This window comes from Pogona vitticeps, chromosome 4, assembly GCF_051106095.1.
Source record: "Pogona vitticeps strain Pit_001003342236 chromosome 4, PviZW2.1, whole genome shotgun sequence".
NCBI lineage: Eukaryota > Metazoa > Chordata > Lepidosauria > Squamata > Agamidae > Pogona > Pogona vitticeps.
In genome coordinates, this window is record NC_135786.1 from 114,756,950 (window position 1) to 114,769,552 (window position 12,603).

The following is a 12,603-nucleotide window of genomic DNA, read 5'->3' on the forward strand; positions in this document are numbered from 1 at the left end:
CTGTGAAGATGGCTGCAGCCTTTTTACAATGTGCATGAATATATATTTTCCTCCAATCTTAATTTAGTTTCAGAGTTTTCATCTTGAAATTTTTAGTTCCTGCATTGCAGTTTGTTTTTATGCCCTTTTAATATTTCTTTTTGTGTCTTAAAATTCGCTCGCAACTAAATCTTTAAATGTTACTTTTTGGGGGCATTTCATTTTCTTGGAATTGAATTTTGTTTTCAGGGGTCATTGGATTTAAGTGTCTTGAATGAATGAATGAATGAATGAATGAATGAATGAATGAATGAATGAATGAATGAGATATCATTACCGTGGGGAGGGGGGGCGATAACTTCCTCAATGGCTCAAGGGGGCGTTTCTTTCAAAAAGGTTAAGAACTACTGCTCTAGTCCTAAGTATTAACAGGATAGAAAGCTTTCCAGCAGCTCAAGGAGCTGTTTTACTATAAAACAGCTCCCAGTAAAGCCAGAAATTCTGTGGAAGCAAAGAGTCGAAACCTTGGCTTGCATCCACATTTCTTGAACCGTGTTCCTGACTCTGAACTCTGGACTCTGCCCCTGGACTATGCTGGTATTGGACTTTGGACTCTGACCCTGGACTACGCTGTGTATCGGACTCTGGACTTTGATGCTGGACTTCCTTCTGTGAGTTGATTTATGGACATTGGCTTTGCATTCTTGGTATTCTTGACCCTGGACTGGTTTATCGTACTTCAGCTGTTGTAACCCCCGGGAACGTGACACAGGTTTTCAATTAAACATTCTTTTATTAATGAACAAATAAAAAGGAAATCAATATATAACTGGTTCAGGTATTCATGTATAACAAATCATGTGTTCAATCACTAGTATTCAGAACTCTTGTGTACTTTAAATCAATATCTCCCATGTTTTACTTATAAGTTCATTTCTGCCTGTTACATGTGTGTTTTAATCTTTCAGTTTCTTTTCTGAACCCCTTTTTATCTATTCCTAAACCCTAACACTTTCTCAACATCATGTGGTCCCTAACTCTCTCTGTCTCTCCCTGATTCCAACTCTATCCCTATCTCATTCTAACTGTCTCTTCCAGCTGTCTTAACTGTCCTTTTTGCTCCGCCCCTCCTGCTCTATCCTCTGGTTGACAGGCAGGGATGACGTCATCTTTTGGATTCAGTTACAATAACTTCTAACAATTATATATCCTTTTTGACAATGGAGCAGTGGCCACCCTCCTCCTCATTTATTCCTCGGCGTACCCACACTGAGAAATGTAAAGGCAGAGAAAAGCAAAAGTGGCACAGATTTCCTATGAGATCATAAGAACCCTGTCCCAACTTTCTCTTTTACTGTCAAGAGAAGGTAGAAGAGTTAGCTACAACAAATGTTATACTAGAAGCTTACTCAACAGATGGTGCTGTTCCTCCACCTATGAATTTGCTATTGGCTCTGTGTTCTACGGACATGTGATTTCACTGTTGTTGTTTTTTTAATTCACAGGCTTGGCCTCATTTTTGAAACGTACTTGCACATACTCTTAAGAGTACCACAAAGAATGGCCGTTATTCATATAGAACAACTTTCTTGTTAATAATTTTGTTCCTCTTCACCACTAATTAAGCAGCCTTTGTTTGCATTAGTAGAGGCCACAAAAAAGGGGGCACCTCATAAGTAAGTGGATTCAGTTCCCCACGAGTTTGGAAACTCTCAAACAAAACTTCATACTGGCTGTAAACAGCCCCGTATCTCCAAAGAGATTTATGGGGGTGCAGGAAATCGGGACGAGTAAGAAAACCAGACAAACTTCTAACTGCTGAGCAGAGCCAATTGAACTCAGCCAAGTTCTGTCTAAATTTTCTTCCTCAGAGGCCAATCTCCTTATTAAGAAAGCAACACAGACATAACCATGAGATATACTCAGAATGATTTGGCTCTGAAAGTTTGGTAGCAAACCCACGTGGCCAATTAGACATTCAGCTGGTCTGTTCAAGAAACAAAGCTTCTACATAGAAATCAATCATTACTGTTTTATTAAAAAGAATTACTTTAGAAAAGGTTTCAGTTGATAGTAAAATATTTCAGTAGGTACATTTTCATTCAAGACTAACGGAACACACCACTCCCCCACTCCAGCTAAAAAAATAAAGAAATGAAACTATGCTAACTAACAAAAAGCATAAATCATCCATCTCACGTGTCTTGGGTCTTCAAAGGCTGATGCTAGATGAAAACCAGTCCATTATGGGAAAAACACGTGTCTGCCCCTTTCTCAGGCAAACTCCATCTTTCTTCTCTCTTCCTCACTCTTCCTTCTTCTTCCCAGAATGCCTCCTGGGTCTTGTTGTTCCGCCTAACTTTCTCAGGGAGCTTCAGTTGTTATCATTCTTTGTGGCAGAATTATTTTGACTACGAAACTCTCTGCTCTCCACTCAGCTTAGCAACGAGATAACCAGAGAGCGAAGCTTCTCTGAAACAGCATATAAAACTTTCCTACTACAGAACAGACTTTAAATCAAAATGGATGCTATTGGGACAATCTTAGTACTACATATCCCATTCTAATACACATAAAAACACAAATCATCACATGCCCCCCCTGATTATCGTTAAAATTCAGAGCAGTTAATCTGATTTAATTTTAAGAAATCAAGTAAAAGTAACTAAAAAGTAATTCAAAGTAATTAACTGGTTACATCTCAAAATTCAACTACAGATTAACTATTACAATACTGAAACATAGCACACTGTTGAATACATTGTTTCAACGTTCAGGTTCATAAGAATCTTCACAGTACATTCTAGAAAGACCATCTGCCACTACATTCAATTTTCCAGGAATGTGTTGAACTTCAAAATCAAAATCTTGCAATGCTAGGCTCCATCTCAACAATTTTTGGTTGTGAGATTTCATCTTCTGCAACCAAACTAAAGCTCTGTGATCTGTTTGGAGTGTAAACTTACGACCCCATAGGTAAGGTCGAAGTAAATTGAGAGACCAAAATATAGAAAGAGCTTCTTTTTCAGGTACTGCGTAACTTCTCTCTCTATCCAAGAGTTTTCTAGAGAAGTATGAGATAGGGTAAAGGTTCCCATCTTCTCCTTGCTGTAACAAAACAGCTCCCAGTCCTAATTCAGAAGCATCAGTTTGTAAAATGAATGGTTTGTCAAAATCAGGGGATTTCAGTATAGGCGCATCCATAATCTTAGCTTTTAAAGCTTCAAAGGCACCTTGACACTCTGGTGTCCACTTTACCTTGACAGGCTGTCTCTTCCTAGTGAGCTCTGTCAGAGGTGAAGCCAAATGACTGAAATCAGGAATGAATTTTCTGTAGTAGCCAACTAGGCCCAAAAACGAGCGTACCTGTTTCTTAGTTTTTGGAATAGGCCAATCATTAATAGATTGTACTTTAGCTTGCAAAGTCTGAATTTCTCCTTGCCCAATCAAATGACCTAAGTACATGACTTTTCCTTGCATCCACTGACACTTGCTGGCTTTGACTGTCAGTCCTGCTTGTTGAAGTCTGGACAAAACAGTTTCAATGTGAGACATGTGAGAATCAAAATCAGAACTGAAAATGGCAACATCATCAAGATAAGCACTTGCAAAAGGTAAACCTTGTAAAAGTTTGTCTATCATCCTTTGAAATGACGCACCTGCATTCTTCAAACCAAATGGCAATCTGCGGAAACGGAAAGTTCCCACGTGCGTGATGAAAGCGGTCTTATCTCGTGAATCTTCAGCCAAATCTAACTGCCAATAAGCATTCTTTAGATCGAGAATGCTGATAAACTTAGCCTTTGAAAGATGTTCAATTAAATCATCCATTCTAGGCAATGGGTATGGATCTGGAACCGTAACACTGTTTAACTTTCTGTAATCAACACAAAATCTTACTTCCTCGAGGATTTCACCCAAAGCGTTACGTTTTGGCACCAGAACCACCGGAGAAGCCCAAGGGGAGAATGACGGTTCAATCACCCCCAAAGATAACATCTTTTGTATCTCTTGTTCAATTTGGATAGCATGATTACCAATTGCTCTATATGGGCTAGACCGTATGGGCTGGGCGTTGTTCTCAGTAGTTATCACATGACTGATCAATTTGGTGTAACCTGGTTTATCTGAAAACACATCTTGGTATTGTTCTAAAATTTGAAACAACCTTTCTTTCTGATCAACGGTACCTGTTAAAACAAGATTATCAGACCATGTACCTGCATCTTGCAATTCAGATAACATATCAATAGGTTCATTTGCAGCATGAAAATATTCAGCATGACATTGAAAAACCATTGCAGATCTATCTTTGTACAGTTTCAAACTATTGACATGGTAAAGAACAGGTTTCTTATTAGAATCCAACATTTTGACAAGATAATTGACATTTCCCAATTTTTGAACAATTTCACCTGGACCTTCCCAGACAACTTCTAGCTTAGAAGGTCTGAGTGGGTTCAGAACAAGTACCAAATCACCCACAGAAAATTCCCTGTGTCTGGATCTCTTGTCATGGAAGAACTTCTGACTTGCTTGAGCGTCCAACAAATTGTCTCTGGCTAACTCCTGGACAGCCAAGAGTTTCTCTTGAAGTTTTCTAACAAAATCAGCAACTGGCACAGTACTACTTTTAACCACACCTTCCCAATTGGATTTCAGGAAGTCCAATGGTCCTTGTAGATTTCTTCCAAACACCACCTCACTTGGAGAAAAGCCACCTAGTGAAGAATGAGCTGAGCTACGGTAAGCAAACAAAGCAAAAGGCAAAAGCTCATCCCAAATGTTTCCATATTCTTGGGTCAAAGTTTTAATCATCCTAAGCAAAGTTTGTTGACCTCTTTCCACCATACCATGAGATTGAGGATGATGGGCCGTGGAAAAACTGATGGTTATTCCACTTATCTCGCAGATCTTACGCATAAGTTCACTTGTAAAGGCTCCTGCTTGATCACAAATTATTTTGGATGGTACTCCAATACGCGAGCACAAGTCCACGATGATTCTAGCTATGGTGGTAGCTGTCAGGTTGCTAATAGCGTAAGCCTCGATCCACCTACTGGCAGAACAGATGAAAGAAATGATGTATTTCTTCTTAGATTTAGTAGGAACAAAAGGTCCTAGTACATCCATTTGCAAACACTGGAACACTTGGTCAGGAATTTCCATAATCTGCATTTCGGCCTTTACCTTGTCAGTTTGATGGCCTGTGCGTTGGCAATAGTCACAAGAACTGACATAGTCCTTTACAGTTTTTGAAATACCAGGCCAGTAAAAATGTTGAGAAATCCTCTTTAGGGTTTTTTGTATTCCCTGGTGCCCACTACTCGGATGGTCATGAGCCATTTCTAGTATTCTCAGTCTATATTCAGTAGGCACGACTAACTGTTGAACAGGTTGGGCGTCCAAGTTGGATTTGGGGAAATATTCTCTGTACAAAAGTCCATTTTCTCCCCACAGGAAACTAACTTGCTGATGCGCAGGACGTTCAGCATAGTTGTCTGCTTGTGACCTCAAAGAAGCTAGAGAGGGATCATTAAGTTGCTTCAGTCTAAAGTCCTCTGATCCCTTAGGTATCACCTCCTCCATTTTAGTTTCAGTTGTAGCTGCATTATCAGGTTCGGTCACAAGAGGCTGCTGTTGGGTAAGGTCTCCATCTGAGCTATCCTCAGTGGATTCCTGCTCCCGTTCAAGATTATGCATCTCTCTACTTTGAGATCGCGTAACTACCGACATTGAAGTTGCATTTTGACTCTGCATGTGATCCAAAAAAGCAAGATCATTTCCAAGAAGAAAATCAGGTTTTCCCTCATGGGTTAAAATATGTTTTACACCTGACCAGGACTTATACGAAATTTTGACATAAGCTAAAGGAATAAAACGCTGATCAGTCTCTATAGATCCATAAGTTTTTACTGGACACCTCAGGTTGTTCAAGATTAAGGTGGGGTCTAGAAAACGTTTGCTTATCGAAGAAATGTCGGCACCCGAGTCACGAAAAGCACTTAAAGCCATATCACCTCCAGGTGTGTGAAGAAAAACCACCTCAGAAAATGTGCGGGTTGCCCAGTCCCTTTGCGCAGTTGGTACTATGCAATCAGGATCCATAACAGAAAACCTCTCTCCTGATGCAGTCTCTTTTACAATTTCTGAGGAAATTGAAGCAATTTGTAAGTCCAAAACTCTAGGCACATATTGGTTTACTGCTGCCTGCATTCCACTGGCTTGCGAAGGGGTTACAGTTAAGTTAACTCCTTCCTGACTCTGTGAAGGCACAATGCTTGACTGGTGAGGCACAGAAACTGCATTACTGGCAGCTGGCACTTGCTGAGTTCCTGCTGGTACAGAACTTACATACGCCATCTTGGGTGTGCCTGCTTTAGATCTGCGTGGAGCTGGCACAGGTGTTTTCCTAGCTGGCTCCTTAACTTGGCTAGCTGGCACATTCAACCTTGGGCAATCTCGTCGCAGATGAGAGCCACCACATTCAAAACATTTAAGAGGCGTTTTACTCTGGCTAGGAGCTAGACTCCTGCGTTGCTCAAATGAACTTTGCCTGGGCTCTTGAGGAAAAGACTTTCTAAATTCAGGCTGACTCTGTCTCTTAGGCGCTACTGGTGCAGTCTTTGGCCTAACAGCAGGTTCATGCGTTTTAAAGGAGAGAATTTCATCAGTCTTTAAAGCAAGGGTTTGCAAGTCTTTGTATCCTCTCTCCAACAAAGTACTCCTTATTTCTGAAGGCACTAAATTAAGAAAATGCTCCATGTATAACACAGTTCTTAAATCCGCAAAAGTACTGGCGCCCAAGGAGCTCAACCACTGATCACCTAGATGTTCTATTTTGTCAGCTAGTGCAGAATAACACTCATTAGGCTGCTTTTTCAGTTTTCTAAAGTTCTGCCTCAGTATTTCCGAAGTGAAACCAAATTTTCTCTTTACCACCTCTTTAAAAGTAGGCCAGTCAGGGTCCTCATCAGATAATTTGGCTACCAAGTTGGCAAGTTGCCCAGAACACTGAGTACGCAATAGCTTAAGGTGCCAGGCCTCCGGTATCTTAAGGTCTCGACACGCCTGTTCATATATCGATAAAAATGATAAGATATCATCGCCATCATGGTAGTAAGGTAGATTGCTTCTATCAACACTGGCTATTGAGTTCTTAAACTCTTCTTTTTCCTTCAGCTCATTAACCAAACGCTCCACCTTTGCCTCTCTGTACTGCTTCAATAATTCATCAGCCATGCTCTGATTACGAATAGTTTGAGTGTGACAAGCAACAAAATCAGCAAACACCATGGCTAACTTATCCACTGGTGATAGACTCTTGTTAGGATCAGGACCCACAGCACCGGCTGCTGCTGCTGCTGCTGCTCCTGCTGTCCCATCAGAAATGCCTCTGCCTGGCACTCCCCTCCCTACTGGAGTGCTGGCACCCGCCATTTCCTCTGCCTGATCCATCTGTTGCAACTTAGTCCAAGTCTGATCTGAATCAGATCTAAGTAGATCCTGGACGTCCTGTGCTGGGAGTTTAGCCATTATATCTCCCTTTTGTAATTCCCTTCTCAGTTGTGAAGAATCATAAGTAATCCTTTGCTTAGCACCACTTGGAGTCAAGACGTCCTGTTCAAGAGCCTCCAAAAGCTCTTGGTGCCAGGGCTTATTATCTGTACTAACCGAAGACAGCTTAGCAGATGCACTACCAATCTTAGCTTTTCTCTGAGTCACAAACAGCTCTCCAGGCAATTCCAAAAATTCTTCTCCTGCTAAGTGTTGATCCATATAAGCTTCAACCAACGCAAACACCGAGCTGACCCAAAAAGTAAAATCTCTCTCTGCCCATGTAGCCGAAACTGTAGGGCGAGAGCAAAGCCATAAAACACTCTGGCAGGAACAGCCCTAAACTGGAGCTTCAGAAGGGCGACCGTTTACTTGCATGAAAATGCCCACTCATTAAACAGCCCAATTAAACAGATTTTAATGTCTGTTAAAACCTAAGCGTTGTTTCTTATCAGACCTCACTGCAGCTAAGTCTTTCCGTAAGATCCTTAGCTGGAAAGAGAAAAGCAATTTGGCTAATTTACAGCCTGTCAGCATGCACGCACTCCCTCAGCCAAGGCTTCCGGAAGAATGCCTGCAGCTTCACTTACAAAGCAAGCACCATAAATCCATAAATCACACTAAAGCACGTGTTTCGTCCGGCCGCTGCCAACCATGTAAACAGCCCCGTATCTCCAAAGAGATTTATGGGGGTGCAGGAAATCGGGACGAGTAAGAAAACCAGACAAACTTCTAACTGCTGAGCAGAGCCAATTGAACTCAGCCAAGTTCTGTCTAAATTTTCTTCCTCAGAGGCCAATCTCCTTATTAAGAAAGCAACACAGACATAACCATGAGATATACTCAGAATGATTTGGCTCTGAAAGTTTGGTAGCAAACCCACGTGGCCAATTAGACATTCAGCTGGTCTGTTCAAGAAACAAAGCTTCTACATAGAAATCAATCATTACTGTTTTATTAAAAAGAATTACTTTAGAAAAGGTTTCAGTTGATAGTAAAATATTTCAGTAGGTACATTTTCATTCAAGACTAACGGAACACACCACTCCCCCACTCCAGCTAAAAAAATAAAGAAATGAAACTATGCTAACTAACAAAAAGCATAAATCATCCATCTCACGTGTCTTGGGTCTTCAAAGGCTGATGCTAGATGAAAACCAGTCCATTATGGAAAAACACGTGTCTGCCCCTTTCTCAGGCAAACTCCATCTTTCTTCTCTCTTCCTCACTCTTCCTTCTTCTTCCCAGAATGCCTCCTGGGTCTTGTTGTTCCGCCTAACTTTCTCAGGGAGCTTCAGTTGTTATCATTCTTTGTGGCAGAATTATTTTGACTACGAAACTCTCTGCTCTCCACTCAGCTTAGCAACGAGATAACCAGAGAGCGAAGCTTCTCTGAAACAGCATATAAAACTTTCCTACTACAGAACAGACTTTAAATCAAAATGGATGCTATTGGGACAATCTTAGTACTACATATCCCATTCTAATACACATAAAAACACAAATCATCACACTGGCAAGTGGTATGGGGAGATCAAGAAGCAGACTGGTTGACAAACCTCCATTGTGAATGCTGAACATGGAAAATGAACTGTGACTGTCAAGCAGCAGCAGCAAAACTGTGTTCACTGTTGTTCAAAACAAGAGTTACAAGATGGGAGAAATTGGTTTGCATAGAGCTTAACAATGGGTGTTCTTGATCTGGAACTGCAGGAGGCTCTAACTTTTCAGCAGGCCTTTTCAAAAGTTCCTTTTTTGGGATTATAAATTCTATAAATGGCCAGAACAGCTATATCATCTGGAAGATTCTGTAAGTCCATATGGGGTTGCTGTTTTCCTCCTGCATGCACAGACTAACACAACTACTTCTTTGAAAACTACTATTATTTCTCTCTTTTATTCATTCTGTGCAGTTATCATCAGCCTGCCGTGTAGAAATTAAAGTGAAGCATTAACTGGAACACAGATGCAAGGAGAAACACAAACGGCTTGAGGAGAAGAACTGTCCAAAATATTATATACTTAAATGTAGCATCTAATTAAAGCCATGATTCTGTAAACAAATTCACCTTTGCAACTGAGGGCTTAGCTTTACTCAACATAATGTGGCTCACATCAGAATATACACAAATAGGACTGGACTACATAACTTGTATGAGGAGCTGAAGAAATGCAGAGCTAAATATCTGGCTATAGGGCAGATCTGGCCTCGTTCTGTTTTCTCTCCTTCTGTAGCTAAGTTCTCCTTTAGGTCCACTTCTACCTCAGCACCTTCTGGCTTCCTTACTCCCTCCTTTCTTTCTCCTGGGACAGCACACTCTCTCCAGGACCTCCACAACTGGTGAAAGCACTTACATTAGAAGAGACACCCATGAGTAAGTTTGGAGATGGCCCAAGGAGCCCCAAACCCACCCATGATCAATTACCTGAACAAAATTAGTTTTGGAATTAAGATATGAATAGACCAGGTCAAGGACATTCTTGGCCTCCCCTATCTGTGCTCCTTCCTTGCTTCCCTCAGACTCCATGGGTGTTGTTGTTTCACATCTTGCTGATTGGATTCCACCCTGCAGAATGTGAAGAAAAAATAAGTCCACTCACCCAACTCACTCACAAAGCACCAACAAGCAGACACACACTTTCTCTGTCATTTGAATTAAACTGCAGCAGCAACGTAGGCTCTGAGTCCATCTAGTGGTATAAAGCTTCCCCGATAGTGATAACTTCTCTCCTAGAAATATTTTGCTTTTCAGGAGAGTAAGTGCATTATTTTATTTTTTAAACATTCATGGTTAGGGGCATCTTTCTTAATTGCCCATTTCTCTTCCTCTTTTGCTACATTCCCTAGATTTTGGAAGGGGAGGACTCCAACTTTTGTTGTCCATGGTATCCAGACAACTTGGTATTCCTCACAGCCCTGCTTTCTTTTATTTTCTAATGCCTGCTATTGGCCATTATTTACAGCACTCAGACTTGGAATAGGCAGTGTGTAGGTACTGTACAGTGTGGCACAGCTAGGCAAGCCAGGCTGTACTGACTAGAGACTCTAAGTGGACAGCTTTCAAATACTCAACATGTATTTGTCCGGAGCATGACCCCTGCATGGGAGAGGAAGAAAGGAAGCAAGCTTGTATGAGCTATGCCTACAAACTGAAAATCTACTATTCCAAATGCTCAGAAAATCAGTCTCTTAAATATCCATAACTCTGTTAAAATAGGAAACAATATGATTTGCATATGTGACACTGGTTTTATCTGTACAGCAGTTGTATGACAGTATGAGGACATAACTGTGAAATGCTCAAATAAAAGGGCTAGCCCTAACATTAAGCCAAATGCAGCAATGGCCTCAGGTAGCAGATTTGAACAATTGTGAAAAAGAAACACACCAATAATTCTTCTTGGTCTCTTTGAATCACACAAATGGGCTTCTACATGTGTGAAGAGACTTTCCAGAGGAGAGACATTTTGGTGGTACCAGTGCTCACACCCTCCATCACACATAATCCTGTGCATCAAATCGATTCCCCTCCGTTTCTTTTCATCTGCCATCAGGTTGACTTCTCAGGAGCTCTCCTCCATGGCTGAGTATTCTTTTTGCTTCTCCTTCATAGTTTTCCTCTCATTTTCACATTCTGTTTGCATACAGTTTATTTTATGTATTTCCTCTTTTGTTTTGAAGGAAGCAAAGCAAAACAAAACCGCTTTATCAATGAACAAGCTCAGTGTGGGCCTGTGACCTCCACAGCACTTTTCAAGATGCACACTTTCTGTGATGGAAGCATTGCTTCCACAGGTAGACATACCCACTGTTTATTTTGCTTGGATGAATCCCTCCTCAGCCAATCCTGCTCCATCTACAAAAGATTCATTAAGCAAGGACTTCGCCAGTATAGACTTAGGAATTCTCTTTGGGAGAAAAGTGCCAAAGCAGGCAGCCCAGAGCAGGCTACAGCACTCAGCTTCAACTGGGATTTCCAAGGCATTGGCTGCTAAATCTGAGCCTAAAATCTAGGACTGCTTGGGAGGGACTGAGTGCCCTACCCTGGCTCCATGCCTGCCCCAGCGCTTCAACATCAGCAGCTACCACCTTTCTCTAGGGACTAAAGAGGTGCTCTCCTAAGAGGCAAGGATCTCCTCACTGAAAAAGGGGCTTTGAAAGCCAAGAAGGCAAAGCATGAGATATCATTGGCACTGCTGGCTTGCTTGCTTGCTTGCTTGGAGTACCTAAGCACAAACATCTGTTCTACCAATGTCTGTCTTGTTGCCCCACCCCAAGCAACACTGGCCTTGGATTTGATGACTCTCTTCTCTCCACCATGTTCAGACTTGCTGGTATTGATACTTAGACAGGGCATGACTACACATCTGTTTTCTCCTTAGCATTTTGATTTGGTCAGGACATGCCACAGCAATTGTTCTCCCAATTGCATCCAGACCAATTGTTCTCCCTAGCCTTCCCAGTTTCAGCCTCAGTGTGGCTCCTGACTTCGAACCCTCCAGCTCTTGAGACAGTCTGGTTAGCACTGGATCTGGCTCTACCTCCAGATATACCATTCAGATATGTTGTTTACTTTGGCTCCATCTTGGACAGGGAGATCCAATGCCAACTCCATAAGACACATCTCCACAGAAGTTAGCATCTCCTAGACAACCTCGGTAGAGGCAGTTCTCCCTATTGGGCTCCTCAGACTCATCTTGAGATTAACAGTATACCCAGGACTGGTGGATTCCAGACCCTCCACACTGCCATGGCAACTACTCCTGAGACCAGTTGCAATCACCAGCTGCACACAAACCTTCGTGAGATGCATACTCATCTCAGGAGTGCCACTGATACCTATGTTAGGAAGAAGAGCATCGCTATAAACAATAGCCAAGATATCTGGCTTGTTGTTTTCAACATTGGAGCCCTTGTCCCGTAGATGGCTATTGCTGGTCTTGGTTCTCCTACTCAGAGAACCATCCAGACTATTAAGACAATACTGCTGACTTCCGTCCCAATTTCCTCGATCCCATACAGACCAACACCATCTGGCTGTGAGCAATGGTTCTGCTCGTTATAGA

The 12,603-nt window shown here is 41.8% G+C and overlaps 1 long non-coding RNA gene across 3 annotated transcripts in view; it reads left to right on the plus strand.

Moving 5' to 3' along the window:
* Window positions 1-10,635, plus strand: part of LOC140706746 (uncharacterized) — a 66,269-nt gene extending 55,634 nt beyond the window's left edge. For 2 of the 3 annotated variants that reach the window (XR_012086592.2, XR_013544610.1), the window contains one exon: window positions 9,450-9,600. This is a non-coding gene — a long non-coding RNA (uncharacterized LOC140706746). Of the gene's footprint in view, window positions 1-9,449 lie in introns of all 3 variants that reach the window. The other variant, XR_012086591.2, reaches the window with a different exon arrangement.
* Window positions 10,636-12,603: the final 1,968 nt, after the last annotated feature.